Source organism: Protopterus annectens, chromosome 4.part1 (assembly GCF_019279795.1).
Source record: "Protopterus annectens isolate FY-2018-M chromosome 4.part1, PAN1.0, whole genome shotgun sequence".
Lineage (NCBI taxonomy): Eukaryota > Metazoa > Chordata > Ceratodontiformes > Protopteridae > Protopterus > Protopterus annectens.
In genome coordinates, this window is record NC_056734.1 from 373,570,509 (window position 1) to 373,593,138 (window position 22,630).

Below are 22,630 nucleotides of genomic sequence, written 5' to 3' on the forward strand. Positions count from 1 at the left end.
AAGAGATGCTTTACTTATTGTGTGTCAAATACAGCAGAAAATGAAATCTGGGAGGAATAAGTAAAGTCCTCCCCCCCAAAGGTCACACATGGATAAATGGAGAATACTCCTCCTTTCTTTTCAACTAAAGGGACATGCTGTGTCGGCTGATGGAGAAATCTGCCAGCTTAAAAAAGACTCTTCCATAAACCTCTAATCAAATGTCAAAGATGGAGCCAGCAGCAAGACAGACACCTGGGCCTCAGGTGTTTAGCTTATTCTTCTGAAAAATGAGTTACCAGATCTCCAAAATTTAGTAAGACCTTCACAGCTGTAGTCTACGTTTGTCAACCTCTATAGCAGCAACACAGTTAAATTCAGGTGGAATGGCCCGAGTACAGTCAACCATCAGTTACCTGCCATGTGGTATCAGACACACCTGTTTAGAGGTCTGTAAAGCAGCAGTCAAAGTAAAATCTATCTGCCTAATGAGGAGGGGGGGGGGGTCATGACAATCAGCCCTATACCAGACTAGGGTGTGGAAGCATAAGACTATTCCTCAGTAGGACAGGCATGTAAAAACCTTTGGGAAATTAAATGCTTTCTATAGGCTCACGCACTGCCATTTGAATCCCTAACAAAATGGCCTCTCCAGCTCAACTTCCTTTGCATGAAGCAGGCCACTTGCCTGGCATATTGGTCCAAGTCAGCCCTGAGATTCTGAGCTCTGCAAGCCAACAGTCACAATGCTTGCAAAAATACTTTCTATTTTTGCCCAAAGAGTAGTGTGTGTGAAAATCTTATGACACATTTGCCTTCTGCATGCAGACCTGGTTGAATGCTATCATACAAAATTTAGAAAAGCCAATTACAAACTACAATTTTCAGTCTAAACCAAAGCACGGTCAGAGAAGGGAATCCATACAAGCTCGGAAATATCAAAAAATGAGTTCACAGAGCGGGCACTTTTTTTTTTGGAAGGGGGAGGTACAAAATGCTTATATTTACTAAACTTCCATTATATTATGAGGCAGGAAGATGGCACAAACAGGTAGCACTTTTGAAATGCTTTCGTATATGTCATTAAGTCCATCAGTAACGCGGAAAAGAAAGTACAGTTGTGTACCTACCATAAATGTAGATGTTCGAGTGTATTCACTGTTGCAGTCATTACACTTGGGTTATCCTGCAGGCAGGCTACCCGCAGTCTGCCTGAATTCCAAAGTCCTGGTCTGGCGTCGGTTGCTGTCACCTCTTCCCTGACGTCAGAGTGCTAGGGGTATAAAAGATGCAGCTGACGCCATTTTCTTCAGTTTTTCTTGCCCCAGATGTCAGGTGCCCCCAAAAGGGTAGGCTGTAAAAATTATGATCATAAAAAAGCATGGACATAACTTTCATCTACAAGCAAATACACCACATAGGTTGCATAGAATAGATAGGTACAGATAAGTCCCAGCAAAGAAAAAAGGGGGATGGTGGGAGGGTAACCTGGACTGCAACAGTGAATACACTCTAACATCTACATTTACGGTAGGTACACACCTGTACTATGTTCATCGTGTTTCACTGCTGCAGTCATTACACGGGTTGAATCGCAAAGCTGAGGTTGGGCAGCTGGGCCTAAATAGAGTTTGGAGTGGCTATAAGGCCCTGCAGAACTGCAGTGGCAAAGCCTGCTCTGGATTTAGAACAGAGAGATAAATGGTAGTGCTTTGTAAAAGTGTGCACGTAAGTCCATGTTGCAGCCTCCAAAATATCCTTGGTTGGTACTCCTCTGAGGAAGGCTGCTGAAGTGGCTGCTGCTCTGGTAGAATGTGGCCTAATGCCCTTGGGCACTGATTTGCCATGTTGTGAATAGCAGAAATGAATGCAGTGGCCTATCCATTTTGAAATAGTCTGCTTTGAAATGGCTTTTCCTTGGGAACCTGCAGCATATGCCACTAAGAGTTGTTCAGTCTTTCTGAAGGCTTTAATCTTGTCCAAGTAAAAGCGTAGCTGTCTGTGTATGTCCAAAGTATGCAGAAGTCTCTCCCCCTTATTCTGTGGGTTTGGATAAAAGGTAGGCAAATGTATGGTTTGGTTAAGAGCCACGCTGGACACTACCTTAGGCATAAATATCGGGTTTGTCCTTAGAGAAACCCTGTCCTGATGGAAAAATAATAAAAGGTTCCACAGCCATTAGTGCCTGTAACTCTGAGACTCTTCTTGCTGAAGTTATTGCTAGGAGAAGAGCGGTTTTCCATGAAAAGTATTTTATCTCTGCTGTACTGGCAGGCTCAAAAGGAGGAAGTGTGAGTTTTTCCAAGACAAAATTGAGGTCCCATGTAGGTACTGGAGCTCTCCTTGGAGGTCTTATGTTTTTGGCCCCTCTGAGAAACTGTATTATCAGTGGATGAGAAAAAATAGGTGGGTCCGTACTGTAATAAACGGAAATGGCAGAGGCATGGATCTTAATTGATGAGAAGGATAGGCCTTTGTCCAGCATCTCAGTTAGGTATTGCAAAATCTGTGGAATATTTGGTTCAAGCGAGTCAATTCCCTGCGCTTGGTTCCAAGCACAGAATTCTCTTCCATTTTTCTGCATAAGATTTTCTGGTGCTGGGCCTCCTAGCATCCAAAATAACATCCACAACTGAGAGAGAGGTGTGTTCTGAATGATTAAATTATCCGCCACGCAGCCAGATTTAGGGTTGTGAGTTGGCTGTGCAGGATCCGATTGTTCTGTTGGGTCAGCAAATGAGGTATAAGAGGCAATGTCCAGGCTGGGCCTTGAGACAAGCTCTTTAGGATTGGGTACCAGTGCTGGCGTGGCCAGTCTGGGGCAATCAGTATAACTTTTGGCTTCTCCTGTCTGACCTTTAGGAGTACCTTGGAGAGGAGAGGCAGAGGAGGGAAGGCATATACTGTAAGGGCTTTCCAGCTGAATGAAAGGGCGTCCACTTTCCATGCTTGCTTGTGATAAAGTGCAGAATCTCTGTAGCTGGCAGTTGTGAGGGGAAGCGAATATATCTATGTCTGGGCATCCCCATTTCCTTGTTATCATGTTGAAGATTTCTGGATCCAGTTTCCACTCGTGAAGATCCATGAGGTTTCTGCTTAGTTTGTCTGCCAAAGTATTGGTCTTTCCTGGCAGGAACTGTGCTTGCAGATGTACTTGATAAGTCAATGCTGTGTTCCACAAAGTCATGGCTTATCTGCAGAGGGGGTAGGAATGTGTGTCCCCTTGCTTGTTTATGTACCACGACTGTAGTATTGTCCGTCTTTATCAGTAGTTGTCCTGGATGAAGTAGGTCCTTGAAGGCTGTCAGGGCATTTTGTACAGCTGGCATCTCTTTTTGATTGATATGAAGATGCATTTGGTTTGTGGGCCATGTGCCCTGAATACATTTTCCTGCCAAGTGCGCCCCCCCCCCAGGCATAATCTGATGCAACTTTTGTTAGTCTGCCTAGCAGTGGGTAAGGTGAATGGCTGTCCCTTGTTGTGGTGACAGGCCTGTGCCCACCATTGAAATTCCTGTTGCAAGCAGGGAATGAGAGTAATTACTGTTTCCAGGCTGTGGCAATGTTGAGTCCAAACACTTTTTAGATACCACTGTAGTTTCCTCATATGCAGTCTCGCATATGGAATTAGTAGAATGCAGGATGCCATGTAGCCCAGAGCCTGCAGAATTTTTCTTGCAGGTAACTGGGTCTTTGTTGCCATGTCTTTGAAGTAAGAAGTCAGATGCCTTTGTTTGTCTGGCGTGTGATAAGCCATCTGGGCAGTTGTATTTAAGCTTGCACCCAGGAATATTATCTCTTGAGAGGGTACTAGTTTTGATTTCTTTTTGTTTACTGTGTACCCCAGGCAAATTAGTAATCTTTTTACAAACGCCAGATGCTGTAGTAGAATATCTTTGTCCTTTGCTTGAATGAGGCAGTCGTCCAAATAGGGGTATATTTGAATTCTCTCTGCAAAATGCAATTACTGGTGCCAGGCATTTTGTGAAGACCCTGGGCGCAGTAGATAAGCCAAAGGGCAGTGCAGAGAATTGGTAGTGCAGTGAGCCAGCTATGAATCTGAGGTATCTTCTGCAAGACTGTCTGATTGGGACATGCAGGTATGCCGCTGAGGTCCAAAGTTACAAGCCAAGCCTTGTCCAGCATGGGCAGAAGCTGCTGTAGAGTCAACATTTTGAATTTCGGGACGTCCAGAAAAGTATTTAGAATAGACAGGTCCAGAATTGGTCTCCAGGCTTTGTCCTTTCTTGGTACTAAGAAAAGTCTTGAGTAAAAAATCCTTGTCCCTGCTCTTGTTGTGGCACTGGCTGAATAGCTCCCATATCCATGAGAGATTAAACTTGTTTTTGTGCCTCTTGCCATTGATTGCGTGGCAGGTTTGGCATACCTTTTGCCTTTGGAAGGGTGTGAAAGTGGAACCTGTAGCCCCGAGAGACTATATTTAAGACCCATTTGTCCTGGGTGATCTTGTGCCAGTTTTGTGAAAAAAGTGCTAGTTTTCCCCCTAAGGGTGCTGCCAAACAATAAGTGCATGGCATTGGCAGAGGGAAGTCATTGGGACTGTTTTCTATAAGGCTGTGATTTGTCTTCTCCGCTTTTGGAGGTAGAAGCACCCCATTGTTTGGGCCTGTATGAGCCCTGGGGCTGTTGCCTGCCTCTATGGCGTCTGAATCTGCCTCTGTGGTCTGTCTGACACTGGAAAGGACCAATTCTTAGAGAGCCAGTTCCTGCTAAATCTGGGTGGCTGTACCTGTAAGAAATCCTTTACTGTCTGCATAGATTTTGCCTTATCCTCTATTTTCTTTAACACATCCTCTGCCTTAACAACAAACAAAGTATCATGCTGTAATGGAGCATCCAATCATTTTGCTTTAACATGATCAGGCAGATTCTGTTCCTTTAACCAAGCATGCCTTCTAATAACAGAACCTGTAACAGCGGCCCCGCACGAGGCCTCCAGTGAATCATAGCCACATTGCAAAGTATGTTTTCCCACTTGTTCAGCTGAATGCAATAAATTCTGCAAATCTTTGTTCTCAGAACATTCAGAATTTGTCAACATTTTTTGTTTTAACAAAGACTAAGTATTGCTGATATCTGAGGATATGAAACTGACAATTTAAAGCCCTTACAGCCAAGGTAGCAGAAGTGTAAACTTTTTTCCCCCATCTGTCCAAAGCCCTAGAATCTCTGTCTGAGGGGACTGGGTTTTTGGCAGAAGCAGCCTTGACCCCTTTGGGACCCTGTGAGATAGTTTCTGGGTCAGCAGCAGGGTTTTTGTAAAGAAATTTATGGGAGTCTGGGACCCTGTAGTATCTGTCTGGCTTAACAGGGGCAGGAGGTAAGAGTCTGGAAAAAACATCATCTACTATGTCTAGAACAGGGGGAATTGCAAGAGGTCTGTGCTGAGGAAGTAAAAGAAAGTCTCTAAGTCTTTTCTTAGAATAGGAAAAATCCTGGCTCTCCCAATGGAAATGCTCCCTCATGGTATGCAGGGTTTCCCCAAAAGAATAGTCCTCAGGAGGAGAAGCTGAAGGAATAGAATCTTCAGCATCAGAATCATCATATGGAGGAACAGAATATCCCTGATCAGAAGAGGAATCAGGAAATGGAAACCTGATGAGAGGAGTCATATTCAGTGTCTTGCCTAGGCCTCTTATCAGGAGGGGGATGGGAACCCTTGATCAAAGTAATTAGGTCTTCGGCCATTTTGAGCATCTGTTTCTTAGGCATAGAAGCCTGTCCTGGAGAATGCTGTACTGGTTTCCTCGTCTTTAAAACTGTTTTAGACTTTGTCTTGGATGCTGAAGTAGGCTTTATATAAAGTTGTGTAGGTCTGAAGACACCCTCAGAAGCAGATGCCTGCTCATCTGCTCCGGACCCATCTGAGGGATTATTTTCCGAAGAGCCAATACCTTGAGTATCCAGAGGCCTAGCTGTCTCCACGTGGGAGTCGGAGGCGGCTTGTGGCTCTGAGGTAGCGGGAGTCAGGGGCTGCAAAAGTGCCTCACTGAGCACCGGCGACTGGCCTAGAAGAGGCTTCGTCAGTTTTGGACCTCGGATGCTTGTCCTTGTCTTTATCCTTGCGTTTTTTATGAATTCCGGTTGTCGGTTGTTCCGACGGCATTATGTAGTTAAACCTTCTGCCAAAATAATGGCAAGCAAAATTGTACCGACGCTTAATAGTGCGTTGCTTAAATCTAGCACAAAACCGACTAGCAACGTCGTGGTCAGGGCCTAGGCAAGGAATACAGTAAGAGTGGAAATCCTTATGAGGTATTTGCTTCCCACAAGAAATACAATTGTTAACTTTTTCTGACATCAGTCTGGAGCAAGAAAAAAAGGTTTCCTCAATGGGGTACTTAGCTTTATTGAAGACTTTGGATCTGAAATTCGATTTTGAAAATCTCAGGAGTCGGCCGACCGGCACTTGTGAACTGCTTTTGCTTCAGGCACCGCGCGGCAAGAAAGACTGAAGAAAATGGCGTTGGCTGCATCTTTTATACCCCTGGCGCTCTGACGTCAGGAAAGAGGCGACAGCAACAGACGCCAGACCAGGACACTGGAATTCAGGCCGATTGCGGGTAGCCTGCCAGCAGGATAACACAAGTGTAATGACTGCAACAGTGAAACACTATGAACATCCTGTGTTTTATAGCAATATAAAGTTTACTTTTATTAGGCTAGTTTTTGTAACACCTTTATTTAATGAATTGTCACTTAGGACATAAACATACATTTACATGAAAGAAAACAAAAGTTATGTACTCACCATAACTTGGCATCTGTGTTTTTCATTTTCATTCTTCCTCAAGAAATGGGTTATGGACAGAATCCTTGGATCAGACTCTGCCACGTACTTCAGACTTTGGATCCAACTCTCAAGCTCCCCCCACAGCTTTTAAATCGGATGTCTTTTTCATTCTTTAACAAGTGGGACAGAGTCCCCAGCTAGGTGAATATTGGATGGCCCTCAGAAGAATATTCCAAAGAACTACAGAACCAAAGACAGCTCTGCTTCTGGAGATCTGGTCCAATTTGTAATGAGTAAGAAAGGTACTGGCACTGGTCTGTGTGGCTGCTGCATAAACATCAACAGAAGTTCTCGATCAAAAGGCAGATGAAGTGCCATGGATCTGGGTGAGTGGGCTTCAGGCAGTCTTGGTAGAGAAATGCCTTGTTGGGAACAGACCCAAGAAATACAACCAGTTACCAATTTGACCAAAATTAAGGAAGGTTGTGTAAAATCTTAGCATAACTATAGATGTCCTTCTCTTCCATGTTGCAGTATTCACTAGTGGGTTTACCCTTCATCTGATCAGCTTGTCCGGCCAGGTTTCCAAAGCTTTTCCAGTCCCTGATGGTGCGGACATCTGACATGTTGGCAGGTACGTGGGCAATAAATGTGATGACTGCACGCAGCAGCCCTCAGAACCAAGAAAGCCCCAAATGGAGCCAGTCCTGATGGCATAGCCTGTACAGAAGCTGAGGAGAGCAAGTGCAAGGATAAGAGGAGGATGGTGGAAGGAAAGGAATACTGCTGCATGGAAGAGAAGAGAAGGACATCTATGGTTATGGTAAGATTTTACACAACTTTCCTATTTCCTTCTATTCCAATGTTGCAGTATTCACTAGTGGGCGAGTACAAAAGCTCACTGTTGGCTGGAAGGTGGTCTGGATGAGGATTCCAGGAACCCATGCAGGATAGCCCTGGCAAATCCTGCGCTGGAGATGTGGTCCAGTTTATAGTGTCTGGTGAAGGTGTGCACTGAGGACCAGGTAGCTGTTTCTAGAATGGAGCTGCTGTCCAGGCCTTTAAAAAAGGCTCCAGAGATAGCCATGGCTCTTGTGGAATGGGCTCTGATACTGCCTGTCGGTGTCTTCCCATGGTGTGTGTAACAAAAGTAAATGGCCCTAGCAATCCAAGAAGAAATGGTTTGTTTTCCCACAGCTTTCCCCAGAGCCCTGGGGTGGAAGAAAACAAACAGCTGGTCTGATTTGTGTAAAGGCTTGGTCTTATGCAAACAGAATCAAAGCTGCCTGTGGACATCTAGGGAGTGAATGACTCTCTCACAGTCTCCCTGAGGATTTGGAATAAAGGTGGGTAGTTGAACAGCCTGATTCAGGGAGAGGTCATTGACCACTGTGGGGGTGAAAAAAGGATGAATCTTGAGAGTGACCCTGTCCATATGGAAAACTAGGAAGGGTGGGGCAGCCATAAGGGCTTGGAGCTCTGAGACCCTTCCTGGCTGATGTCAGAGCTACTAGTAGTACTGTTTTCCAAGTGCAACATTTCAAGTCAACCTTGCCAGCTGGTTCGAATGGTGGCAGAGAGTTTTTCTACATAGTTAAGGTCCCAGGGAGGAGTGGTCGGTTTTCTGGGGGGGGGGGGGGGTCTTGTGTAAAACCCTTTAGGAATAGCTTGGCTGGAAGTCTGGATGCTAGCAGAGGTTCCACGGGCAAGCAGGCAGAAATGGCAGACAGGTGTGCTTTTAAGGAGGAATAAGAAGAGCCTGTAGCTTCAGGAGTTCACACAGGTAGGGCAAAATCAGAGGCAGGTCAGTGTCCAGCGGCACCGTCTTCTGTGACACCAGATAGAAAACCTTCATTTAGAGAGAGAGAGGATTTCCTTGTGTTGGGTTTCCTGGCCTCCTGCAGGATTGAGAGCACATCCTTGCTGTACAGGTGTCTGAAGGGTATCCGAATCCCATCAGCCACAGGGAGAAGTGCAGGGATCTCCACCGTGGGTGAATTTGTATCCCCCTGTGCTGTGTGAGTAGATCCACTGAGGTGGGTAAACTTGTGGTGACTGCCCTTGGATACATGAAGTAGGGGGAACCAGTGCTGCCTTGGCCAGTAGGGAGTTGCCAACAAGATTTTTGGTGAGTCCTGATGAATTTTCAGTAGGAGTCTCTGGATCATAGGGAAGGGGAGGGGAAGGCATACAGGAATCTCCCCTTCAAAGAAATTAAGACGACATCTGTTTGCAGTGCCTTCGGGTTGTGAGTTCTGGAGCAATAGCTCTGGAGTTGCCTGTTTGTAGAGGAAGCGAACAGGTCTATCTGTGGAATACCCCACCTGTGGATCAGATCTAGGAATACATCTCTTGACAGCATCCATTTGTGACTGTGAGGTGGTTCTACTTAAACAGTCTGACAACTGTGTTGGGACGAGATCTAGGCTGCCTGGAGGGAGATCCCCTGGGAGACAGCCTGATACCATACCTGTAGAGCTAGCCTACAGAGGAGGTGGGACTTCATCCTTCCTTGTTTGTTCAGGTACCACATTCACTGTGGTGTTGTCTTTGAAGATCTTTTGTATGCCCTGTCCGAGGAAAGGCTGGAAGGCCTGCAGGGCAAGAAGTATGACTGACATTTCCTTGATGTGCCAATTTTTGTGTTTGTCTGTCCACAAACCTTACACCGTTCTTATGTCCAGTCGCCCCCCAGCCCAGACCTGACGTGTGTGTGCATGACTTGGGAAGGGGAGGGTATTGGCAGGGGGGAGGCCCGGGTTTTGGGCAACCTAGGCCAGCCACCACTTCAGTTCTTGGGTGGAGGCAGGGGAGGAGTGAGATCCTTAACGCGAGGGAGTGCTGGGTCCATACCAAGCATAGATACCATTGCATTTTCCTCATGTGTAACCTTGCCAGGGTAGCATGGGAATAGTAGCTGCCATGTACCCAAGAAGTCTAAGGAATTCCCTTGCAGTCAGGGCGGGTGAGAGGAGGGCAGATTGTAGGTGGTGAGTCAGGGAAAGTACTTTTTCCTCCGGTAGGAAGGCCATCCTGAGGTCTGTCTTGATTCTGCATCGTAGGAATCAAGAAGTTATGTACTCACCATAACGTTCGATGTATGTATTCCATCTCGCCTTACATTCTTACCCGCGGGCTCGAAGCCAAACCTTGCCTCTGACTCTGCCATACTCTAGCTCGAAGTCTTCAATTGGCTCGTGGCTAAGAGGTATCCCATGCTGCAATGTGCCTATCCCCAGATCTTGTTTGCTGCAAGGTCACATACACACACACCAACACACCGAGAGGAAGAACCAACTCAACACATCAAAAAGGAGTGCTGAAAACAGAGACTCTACCTCTAGGTCCTCCAGGAGGGGGGTAGGTGGGTGGGTTAGTAAGAATGCGAGGTGAGATGAACTACATACATCGAACGTTATAGTGAGTACATAACTTCTTGATGTTATGTAGTCCAATCTTGCCTACATTCTTACCCGTGGGACAGAGTCCCTAGCACCTAAACCTTGGGTGGCTCACTGGAAAATACTTCTGAGCACTGTGGAACCAAAGGAAGATCAGACTTTAGATATCAGATCCAATTTGTAGTGACTAATAAAGGAGTGAGGAGATGCCCAAGTGGCTGCAGCACAAATATCATCCATAGACATCCTAGCCTGAAAAGCAGTAGAGGTAGACACCAAACGTGTAGAATGAGCCTTCACTTTAAAGGGTAATTCCTCGCCATTTGAAGTATAGATGAAGGAAATGCAACTAAAAAACCATCTGGACAGAGTTGCTTTAGAAACTGGAGCCCCGAGTCTGTCTGAAAACGAGACAGAGTTGATCAGATTTCCTAATATCTTTTGTTCTATGTAAATAGAAACGCAATTGTCTGTGGACATCTAGCTGATGAAACTTAAATTCTGCCCTGTTAGAGAATTCCGGTATAAATACAGGCAGCTCAATGAACTGGTTGAGGTTGACCACCGAAGCAACCTTGGGCATAAAGGAAGGATTAGGTCTTAGCAAAACCCTATCCTTGTGAAATACCAAGTAAGGGGGCCAAACAGAGAAAGCTTGGAGTTCAGAGACCCGCCTACCTGAAGTGATGGCTATCACAAAATTGTCTTCCAAGGCAAAAATTTAATGTCACAGGTTGCTGCGGGCTCAAAAGGAGGCTAGGTAAGCCGCTGTAACACAAAATTAAGGTCCCATGGCATTACAGGATCAAAGATTGGAGGTTGAAGTAGCATAGTCCCTTTCAGAAAAGCCCTACAAAGTCTGTGCGCCATTAGATTGGGTTAATTAGCAACATGAAAAGTAGAAATGGCTGCCAACTGCACTTTGATAGTTGCCACAGCTGATCCCTGACTGAAAAAGTTGAGAAAGAAATTCTAAAACTGATGAAATGGGAGCTGTATAGGGATCAATCTGCTTTTCATGAGCCCAAATGGAGAATCTCTTCCACTTACTGGAATAAATCTTCCTAGTAGAAGGCTTGTGAGAAGACAGAATATGAACCACCCCCGGTGAAAAATCATGAAGCCTGACTAGGGATGGAATTGGAGCAGCCATGCTGTCAACCTGAGGGTCTGAATGGAGGGGTGGAACTGCCCTGACATACGAGTCAGCAGATCTGGCTCTGGGTCCAGGATCCACGTATAGTCCATTAGATAAGGGTGGAGAAAAGGAAACCAGATCTGACGAGGCCAGTGTGGTGGAATCAGTATAATTTTGCTTCCCAAGGATTGTGCTTTCTGAATAACCTTCGTTATCAGGGGGATTGGAGGGAAGGCATAGAGAAGACCGGAGGGCCGATCGAGAACTAGAGCGTCCCTGGGTGCCTCCCCCCTTCGGGAGGATTAGGGTAAAGTAGCTGCTGCATTTGGTACTGAGGGGGCTGGCAAATAGATCGCAAAGCTGACCCCATCTGCGGAAAATCCACTCTGCCACTTGTTCGCTCAGGGACCACTCGTGAGGCACCAGAATAGCTCTGCTCAGCCTGTCGGCAATCACGTTGGACTTCCCCGGTATGAGCGTTGCCAATAAAAAGCGTTGGGAAGATGCTGCCCATTGCCACACTTGAAGTGCCTCTCTGCAAAGGGGATACGACCTGGTTCCTCCCAGTTTGTTCAGATACCATACCACTGACATGTTGTCCGAGTGGATTGCATTTGTCCCATGAGGAAGAAAGCCTTGAAGTGCTTGCAACGCTAATAGCACCGCTCTCATCTCTAACACATTGACATGCAAATGGATCTTGTGTTCTTGCCATGTGCCTTGGACTGTCCCGCAGAGATAATGCCCCCCCACCCGATCTGGGAGGCATCCGTGGTAACCAAAGAAAGAATGAAAGGCATACCCACGTTAAGATTGCTGGTCTGAAGCCACCGGCGCAGATCCTGCTTGCACCTGTCTAATCAAAATAAGATGGGAGAGCGGGAGATGCTGTAGAGACCAAAGGGCAAAAAGTAGCCACTGAAGAAGCCTCATGTGTAGTCTTGCAAGAGGAACTAGCATAATCGTGGCAGCCATGGTCTCCAACAACTTGAGGACCACTTTTGCCTTGACCTTCAGTGGTAGCAAAGTGTAGACCTGCTGCTGTAAAACCTGAATTCTCTCTTCTGGTAGGAAAACCCTCATGAGCACAGTGTCTAATTTGGTGCCGATAAAGGTAACATGCTGCAAGGGCAACAAGGCAGACTTTTCCCAATTCAAAGTAATTCCCAGACTTTGGCACAGCACAATAGTGGCGTCCCTGGTCTGTAGCAGTAGATGCCTGGTGGTGGCAGACCAAGAGCCAGTCATCCAGGTACGGAAACACTTGGAATCCCTCATGTCTCACGTGAGCCATTACCACTGCCATGCATTTGGTGAACACCCTGGGGGCTGTGGTGAGACCAAAAGGCAGGGCGCGAAACTGAAAATGACTGGCTCCCAGCCGGAAGCGCAAGTGACTTCTGGATGCCCTGTCCATTTTGACATGGTAAGTATCCTGGAGGTCGATGGAGCACATCCACACATCTTTCCCTAATAATGGGAGAACTGACTGTAACGTGACTATGCGGAACTTGGACTTCTCTACATGAAGGTTCAAACGGCTGAGATCCAAGATGGGTCTCTGGTCCCCTGTTCTTTCCAGCACCAAAAAGAATCTGGAGTAAGTCCCTAATCCTATTTGGTCTGAGGGGACAGGCTGGATGGCTCCAATTGACAGCAACTTTTGTACTTCTAAAGTTGCAGAATCCCTTTGACTGGGTGGAACATCTGGGATTCTTTCGTTTGGAGGGGGATAAGAAAGAAGGGGGAATATGATAACTTCTGGAAATTATCTCTAATACCCACTCTTTTTGGGTGATGTCTCGCCAGGCTTCTGGGTATAGAGAAATGCAACCCCTGACTGGCTCCAGAGACGCACAGTCGGGCCTCCTCCTCAGGAGCATTGGTAGGGAAATTATAGTGGTCCCCATGGTTACACGGGCCTCCTCTGCCTCTAGGGCGGCATCTACCAGAGTTTCCACCCCCTCCTCTGCCTCTGGAGGGGAAATCAACTTTGCGCGTCATGAAAAAACCTCTGACTTTCTGAACCACATTTTTCCACCCTTCTGTGCCTTGGGATAAGGTCTAAAAGGCATGGAAAAACTGACTCCCATGGTAGACAGGGGTGTTTTCCTTCCTGCTCGCACCTAATGAGAGTGTCCATCACCTTGGTTCCAAATAAGGATGAACTGTCAAAGGGGCATTGGTGAAGGTAGACTTGAAAGCCTCCGCGAAGTTGCACAGGCATATCCAGGAGTGTCACCCTAAGAGAGTCCGGAATCCGAAGCCCTGCTCGCTCCGTTGGCTGCATAAGAGATCAGCCTCATGGAAGAGTTGGTAATAGAATTTAGGGTAGACATCTGAGCATTGACCTTCTGAACCACAGCATCAGAAACGTTACCCTGTAGAGAATCTCCCAGCTCTTTTAGAAGATCTCTCTGGAGCCATGTAAAATGCGACAAATAGTTCAGCGACTGCAGTGTAAAGGCCACTGAAGAGAACACACGCTTCCCATACCTGTCCATAGCCCTGGACTCCTTGTTAGGGGGAGGGACGGTAGATGACGTTTCTGCAAGTTCCTTCTTGGTGGCTGCTGCCACCACCATGGCATCTACTGGAACGCCTTTTGTAAGAAATTCTTTATCAGGGGGAGCGGACAAAAACTTGTTGGGTCTCCAAGGGACCAGTACCACAGTGTCTGGAGTTTCCCCACACCTTTTGACAAACGAGGTCCAAGAACTCGTCGAATGGGGGAGAAACCCAAGAAGCAGAGGGTTGGGACCCAAAGGCCTTCAGGAACACCAACTCCTCCTCAGAAGTGGCTTTGGAGGGCCAGTTGCCTCTCTGTCTCAATATTTCCAAGATATCTGAGAAATAGATATCTTCAGAAGATGACTTGGGGGACCCCACTGACTCCTCAAAGTCGGTGTCAGACGTGAGAGACTCATCTTGGGAGTCAATGTGCTTCCTATTGCACACACTCTTTTTGGGGGGCTCCTCAGGTAAAAATCTGGGGAGGCCTCAGAAAGCTGGGGAGCACTCATGGAGGTATCCTGAGGCCTTGGGTCTCTGCTGTCCCTAGATAGAGGGTGATACGAGACGGATATCAGTGCTGGAGGGGGAAGAGTGTCGGTGCCGTAAGATGCAGCTGACGACCTGGCCAGCACACTCCTCATGACCTCGAAAGCTGATCCCCCCGGCTCCGAAGGTCTACTAACTGTGGATGATACGGTAGTAGCCCTCTGAGCAGAGGAGATGAGGTCCGAAGCCGATGTCAGGTCCACAGTCACCCGAGCTGAAGCACCGAGAGGAAGGCTTGGAGCTGAAGAAAATCAACCAGAGACCTTCCTCTCGGTTCCGACCAGTGAACTGTGAATCCTGGACCCCATGGACGGCGCCTATGGGTTCAGAGCGAAGATTGGAGCAGAAATGCCAAAAGGGGCTACTGGAACCGACCTCACGGCATCCGACGGAACAGATAGTTCTAGCTCCGAAGAAAGGTTCAGAGGAGGAACAGTCAAAGATGAAAGGAGGATGGGCTCCGGAGCAGACTGGGCCGGAACCGAAAGCAATTTAGCAAGCACCAATGACTGCAGCAGTTTCCTCACCACTCTAATAGACAGTCATCGGAAAGAGTCCTAGAGGACCTAGAGGACACGGTCGGGGATCTGGATCTCCCTGCAGAGGGAGACCTGTGAGTCGGAGAAACTGGTCGACAAACTGGAGACCTGCTCCGAACTGGTAAATCTGTCACCGGCTCCAATAGACTGGGAGCCAATGTCGACATCATAGATGCACTGCCTTCTATCGGCCCCGAAGCCAGTGGAGCCGAAGAAGCAAAGTACAGTTGTGTACACTTACCATAAATGTAATGTTAGAGTGTATTCATTGTTGCAGTCATTACATTTGGGGTAATCTGCTGGCAGGTTGCCCTCAGTCGGCCTGATTAACAAAGTGTTGGGTCCTGTGTCAGTTGCTGTCCCTTCTTCCAAGACGTCAGGTCGTCAGGGGTATAAAACAAGAAGTTATGTACTCACCATAATATTCGATGTATGTAGTCCATCTTGCCTCACATTCTTACCCGTGGGTTCGGAGCCGAATGTCGGCTCCGACTCGGCCAAAACTTTTCTAGCTCAAAGTCTTTCTATTGGCTGGGCTAAGATGGTATCCCATGCTGCACTGCTCTATATCCCCAGATCTAGTTTGCTGCAAACACCAGCACTCATTCTCCATGCATAACACACAAGGAAAGGAAGAACAAACCAAGAATGAAGGGAGCTCTGAAACCAGAACTAACCTCCAGATCCTCCAGGAAGGGGGAAGGAAGGGGGGTAAGTAAGAATGTGAGGCGAGATGGACTACATACATCGAACTTTATGGTGAGTACATAACTTCTTGATGTTATGTAGTCCAATCTCGCCTACATTCTTACCCGTGGGACAGCATCCCTAGCACCTAAATCCTGGGAGGCTCAGTGGAAAATACTCCTGAGCACTGTGGAACCAAAGGAAGACCTGCCCCTAGACACCACATCCAACTTGTAATGAGTAACAAAGGTGTGAGGAGATGCCCAAGTAGCCGCAGCACAAATATCATTCACAGACAATCTGGCCTGATGGGCTGTAGATGTAGATACAGACCGAGTAGTGAGCCTTCACCGGGAATGGTAAATCTTTACCCCCTAAATAAATGAAAGAAATGCAACTGGAGATTCACCTGGACAGCGTGACTTTGGAGACAGGAGACCCAATTCTATTTTCCGAAAAGGAAACAAACAACTGATCAGATTTTTCTGAGGTCTTTGGTTCTGTGCAGATAAAAACGTAATTGTCTGTGTACATCCAACTGATGAAATTTAAATTCTGCCTTGTTTGAGAACTGGGGAAAAAACACTGGCAATTCAATAGATTGATTAAGGTTACTAACTGATGCCACTTTGGGAAGAAAAGAAGGGTTGGGTCTGAGAGAAACCCTGTCCTTATGAAAAATCAAATAAGGGGGTTTGATTGATAAGGCCTGAAGCTCTGAAACGTGTCTGGCTAACGTGATGGCTACTAAAAAGACAGTCTTCCAAGTTAAGAATTTTAAATCACAAGTGGCTGCAGGCTCAAAGGGGGATGAAGTAAGAGCCTGTAAAACAAAGTTTAAATCCCAAGGCATGACAGGTTCTGATACCGGAGGACGAAGTAACAGAGTGCCCTTCAGAAAAGCCTTACAGAGTCTATGAGCCATCAGACTAGGTTCGTTTGCGACATGAAAGGTAGAAATCACCGCCAATTGGACTTTAATGGTTGCGGCCACTGAACCCTGGTTAAAGAGTATCAACAAGAACTCCAGTACAGACGAAATTGGAGCCGTGTAAGGGTCAATCTTTTGGGTATGAGCCCAGATTGAAAACCTCTTCCATTTACTGTAGTAAATCTTCCTGGTGGAGGGCTTATGAGAGGAAGATAAAATATGAACCACCTCCGGTGAAAAATGATGAAGCCTAACTAATGACGGAAGTGGAATAGCCAGGCTGTCAACCGGAGGGTCCGAAAAGAGGGATGGAGCTGCCCTGACGTGTGTCAGTAAGTCTGGTTGTGGGTCCAGAATCCAAGGGGCGTCCATGAGATAGGGATGGAGAAAGGGGAACCAAATTTGACGAGGCCAGTGTGGAGAAATCAGAATCATTCTGCTTCCCACGGCTTGCACTTTCTGAATAACCTGTGACAGCAAAGGAACTGCAGGGAAGGCATATAGTACACCGGAGGGCCAATCGTGGACTACAGCGTCCCTGGCTGACTCCCCCTGAGGGGGGAACAACGTGAAGTAGCTGCTGCATTTGGCATTGAGGGGGCTGGCAAAGAGGTCGCAGCAAGGTTGACCCCACCTGCGGAAGATCTGTTCCGCAACTTAACAGTTCAGGGACCACTCGTAAGGCATCAGAATAGCTCTGCTTAGCCTGTCTGCGATCACACTGGACTTCCCCAGAATGTGCGTTGCCACCAGAAAACATTGGGAAGACACTGCCCACTGCCACACTCGCATGGCCTCTCTGCAATGGGGATAGGACTTGGTTCCTCCCTGCTTGTTCAGATACCACACCACTGACAATGTCTGAGTGGATTGCAATAGTCCCGAGAGGAAGAAAGCTCTGAAGTGCTTGCAACGCTAGTAACACAGCTCTCATCTCCAGGACATTGATATGCAAGATGCATCTCGTGCTCTTGCCACGAGCCTTGGACTGTCCTGCCTAGATAATGCCCACCCCATCTGGGATGCATCCGTGGCCACCGTGGCAATTGGGAATGCAGGAACGAAGGGCTTTCCTGCATTCAGATTGTCGGTGCGAAGCCACCAACAGAGATCCTGTTTGCACCTGTCCGTGAGTAGAATAGGGTAAGAAAGTGGAAGATGGAGAGACCACTGGGCAAAAAGTAGCCACTGAAGGAGTCTCATATGTAACCTTGCCAGAGGGACTAAATCGTTGCAGCCATTGTCCCTAATAGTTGGAGGACCCATCTTGCCTTTGCTCTTCTCAGGGGAAGCAAGGCATGAACTTGGTGTTGTAAGACTCTGATTCTTTCCTGTGGTAGAAACGCCCGCATGAGGGTGGTGTCTAGTTCTGCGCCTATAAAAGTGACACGCTGTGAGGGCAACAAGGCAGATTTTTCCCAGTTCAATGTGATGCCCAGCTTTTGACATAGGTTTATAGTAGCGTTCCTGGTCTGAATTAGTAGATGCCTGGTGGTGGCAGTAAGGAGCCAGTCGTCCAGATATGGAAACACTTGGAATCCATGTTGTCTCAAGTGAGCAGTCACCACTGCCATGCATTTGGTAAACACCCTGGGGGCTGTGGTGAGACCAAAGGGCAGGGCTCAAAACTGAAAATGACTGGCCCCCAGCCGGAAGTGTAGGCGACTTCTGGATGCCCTGTCCATCTTGATGTGGTAGTAAGCATCCTTGAGGTCGATGGAGCACATCCACACTTCTTTTCCCAACAATGGGAGAATAGACTGCAATGTGACCATTTGGAACTTGGACTTTTGCACATGGGTGTTTAATTGGCAGAGATCTAATATGGGTCTCAGGTCCCCTGTCCTTTTCGGCACCAAAAAGAATCTTGAGTAAGTCCCTAATCCGATCTGGTCTGAGGGGACATATTGGATGGCTCCTTTTTCTAGCAGCTTTGAAACTTCTGAAGCTGCGTAATCCCTCTGACTGGGTGGAACATCTGGGATTTTCTTGATTGGAGGGGGATCTGACGAGAAGGGGATGACATATCCTCCGGAAATTATTCGTAGAACCCATTGGTCCTGGGTGATGTGTTGCCAGGCCTCCTGGTATAACGAGATTCAACTCCCAACTGGCTCCGGAAACGCACAGTCGGGCCTCCCATCAGGAGCAGCGGTAGGGAGAACCACGAAAGGAATCGTGGTCTCCAGAGTTGCAGGGGCCTCTAGGGTGGCATCTTCCTAAATAACCGCCCCTCCTCGGCCTCTGGAGGTGGGCTCACCTTGTGCACCAGGAAAAAACTCTGATTTCTTGAGCCACATTTTGCCACCCCTCTGGGCCTTGGGATAAGGCCTACAGGGAAGGGAAAAACGGACTCCTACAGTAGACAGTTTTTCCCTCCTGCTCGCACCTGGTGAGGGTGTCTTTCACCTTGGTTCTGAACAAAGAGGAACCATTGAAAGGGGCATCGGCGAATGAAGACTTGAAGGCCTCCGCGAAATAAAGGCGCATCCAGGCCTGTCTCCTAAGAGCAACTCCTGAACTCGCTGCCCTACTCACTCCATCGGCTGCATAGGAGATCAGCCTCATGGAGGAGTTAACGATGGAATTGAGGGTAGACATCTGAGCATTAACCATCTGGGTCACTGCCTCAGAAACATTACCCGTGAGAGTATCTCCAAGCTCCTCGAGGAGACATCTCTGGAGCCGTGTAAAATGAGATAAATAATTCAGTGACCGTTAAGGTAAAGGTCGCTGAAGAAAGGGTACACTTCCTATACCGGTCCATGGTCCTAGACTCCTTGTTAGGAGGATGGATGGTGGAAGAAGTCTCGGCTAATTCTTTGAGTGGCCACTGCCACCACCATGGCATCCACAGGGACTCCCTTGGACAGAAATTCCTTGCCAGGAGGAGCAGACAAAAATTTATTGGGTCTCCTGGGGACTGGTTCCACAGAGTCAGGGGTCTCCCACACCCTTCGACAGACCAAATCCAGAAGCAGGAAGGGTGGAGATACCCAGGAGGTGGAGGGCCGAGAATCAAAGGCCTTCAGGAAGACAGACTCCTCCTCTGAGGGGGCTTTGGATGGCCAGTCATTTCTTTGTTTCTTTCTCTGACATCCTAGAGATTTTGAAACGTCCTCAGAGGATGACTTGGGGGACCCCTCCGATTCCTCGAGGTCAGTGTCTGATGTGAGAGACTCATCCTGGGAATCTATGTGCTTCCTCTTGCACGTCTTCCTTCTGGGTGGCTCTTCAGGCAAGGACTCTGAGGAGCCCTCAGAAATGTGGGGACCACTCATGGGCATACCCTCAGGTCTTGGGGCTCTGCTGTCTAGAAATAGATGGTTATCAGAGACCTGCACCAGTGTAGTAGGGGACAGAGTGAGTGACCAACATGATGCCGCTAATGACCTGGCCAGCGCACTCCGCATGGCCTCAAAGCCCCCCCCCCCCAGTCCGAGGAGCGACCAGCCTCCGAAACCACAACAGGAGTCGGACTTCCCCGCGCCGAAGCACCGAGAGGGAGACTAGGAACCGATAGGTGTCCCGAAGCCTCTCCCTCGGATCCGACCGAAGAATCCTGAGTCCTGAATCCCGTGGACGGCGCTGACGTCGGCACCAAGCAGCCAGGAGGGGCTGTCGGAACCGACCTAGGGACATCACACAGAGCAGAGCACTCCAGCTCCGAAAGCTGAGAAACGCTCGGAGGAAATATTGAAACAGGTTGAAGGATGGGCTCCGGAGCCGACTGGGTCGGAGCAGAGAACAATTTTGCCAAAATCGGTGACTGAAGGAGTCTCTGCACCACTCTATTGACGTCCACATCTGATAAGTTCTTGGAGGATTTAGAGGAAAGAGAGGGAGATGGAGACCTCCTCTCCGAAGGGGACCTGCGAGGCGGTGATGCTGGCCTAATGCTAGGCGATCGGCTCCGAATAGGTTCCGAAATGATTGGAGCCGATGCCAGTTCCATAACCACAGACACTTCCTGCGGCCCCGAGGACAATGGAGCCGAGGATGTCGAAGCAGACTTTGCTATTTTCTCCGGTGGCTCCAAGGAGACCGATGGAGCCGGAAAACTCTTTTTAGATTTCGAAGATTTTGTCTTGGAGCTGGAAGCAGTTTCCAGACCCTCCTCAAAGGAGGGTTTCAGAAGTCCCTTCAAAATCAACCTATTCTTCCTTTCCTGAAGAACTCTCGGACTAAACGCATGACAGAAACTGCACGACTCCTGGAGATGATTGCTCCCAGACAATACACACAGAATGTCCGTCGGTAACGGACATGTTACAGCTGCACCTAGAGCATTTTTTGAAGCCCGAGGGCTTGTGCTCCTTAGAATCTTTGGACATAGTTAGCTACAACAAATCACCAAAGACAATAACTGACAACAGTACCAACAGTAAAGCAGTCACAAGGCGGGAAAAACACTACCACACACAAGAACCTCAAGATCTCTAACTAAAACGATCCTTTGGCACAACACAGGAGGGGAAGACTAAAACCTCTAATTAAACGGATTTAGACCTGTAAAAAGAAATAACACAAGGAAGCAAGGGACAGACTAGGTCCTCTAACTGAAACGGGCCTAGCCCGTTGGAACAGCTAGTGGGATACCACAGAAAAAAACGATCAAACACAAACTTTTTCGCCATAAAAGACCAGAACAGACAATAGCTATTAAAATAACTTTTTGTCTGCAACCAATTCTCTAATAATGAAGGAAACAGGGTACTTAGCCACAGCCAAGAGCGAGACCACGTCCAAGCTACACGAGTGGCAAACGAGATCTGGGGATATACAGCAGTGCAGCATGGGATACCATCTTAGCCCAGCCAATGGAAAGAGTTCGAGCTAGAAAAGTTTTGGCAGTCTCGGAGCTGAACCCACGGGTAAGAATGTAGGCGAGATTGAACTACATAACATCATGCAGCAGACGCCATTACATCAGTTTTTCTTGCCACAGATGACAGGTGCCCCCAAATGGGGAGCCAAATATTTTAGTAATTAAAAACACAAAAATATACCTCCAAACAAAAGCAAATACACCAAAAATGCTTTTAAGCATAGTAAAGGAAAGTAGAGGTACAGTAAGAGAAAAAACAGGGGGTTGGAGGGGGGGTAACCAGGAGTGCAACAGTTGAATACACTCGAACATCTACATTTATGGTAGGTGTAAATAACTGTACTATGTTCTTTGTGTTTCACTACTAGTAAAAAATCACTGTTCACCTGGTAGGAGCCAAATCCTTTAATAAAAATCAATAATACAGATAAAATAACATGAGCGCTTTCGTCTGCAAATAGACAAACTTCATCATTGTGTTTCACTGTTGCAGTCATTACATTTGTGCAGATTCCCAAAGCTATGGTTGAGAGGCTGGATTTATACGGCATTAGGACCAGCTATAAGGTCCTGCAGGAAAGCAGTGGCAAAGCCAGCTTTGGATTTAGAGAAGAAAGGTAAATGGTAATGTTTGGTGAACGTATGAACTGAGATCCAGGTAGCAGCTTCTAGAATGTCTCTGGTAGGAACACCTCTGAGAAAGGCTGTAGAAGTAGATGCAGCCCTGGTGGAATGAGATCTGATCCCCTGGGGGATAGTTTTACCATGGTGCATATAGCAGAAATGAATACAATGGCTTATCCATTTGGAAATAGTCTGCTTTGAAATAGCTTTTCCCTCTGCCCCTGCAGCAAATGCCACCAGCAGTTCAGATTTTCTTAGAGATTTTGTCCTGTTTAAGTAAAATCTAAGTTGTCTGTGTACATCCAATGAATGCAGAATCTGCTCCCCCTTGTTCTGTGGATTGGGAAAGAAAGCTGGCAAATGAATGGTCTGATTAAGAGCCACACTGGATACCACCTTAGGTATGAAGGATGGACTGGTCCCGAGAGACACCCTGTCCGCATGAAAAATAATGAAAGGCTCCACTGCCATAAGAGCCTGTAATTCCGAAATCCTTCTAGCTGAAGTGACTGCTAAAAGGAAAGCTGTTTTCCAGGAGAGAAATTAAGTCTGCAGTAGCAGCTGGCTCGAAAGGAGGGACAGTGTGTCTTTCCAATACAAAATTGAGGTCCCAGGCAGGGGTTGGAGCTCTCCAGGGTGGTCTAATGTTTTTGGCCCCTCTGAGATACTGCTTTAGCAGAGGATGAGAG

General features: G+C 47.4%; 1 protein-coding gene across 1 annotated transcript in view; it reads right to left on the reverse strand.

Moving 5' to 3' along the window:
* AP2M1 (adaptor related protein complex 2 subunit mu 1) overlaps positions 1 to 22,630 on the reverse strand; it is a 1,300,958-nt gene that overhangs the window by 327,952 nt on the left and 950,376 nt on the right. The gene's annotated exons all lie outside the window — the stretch shown is intronic.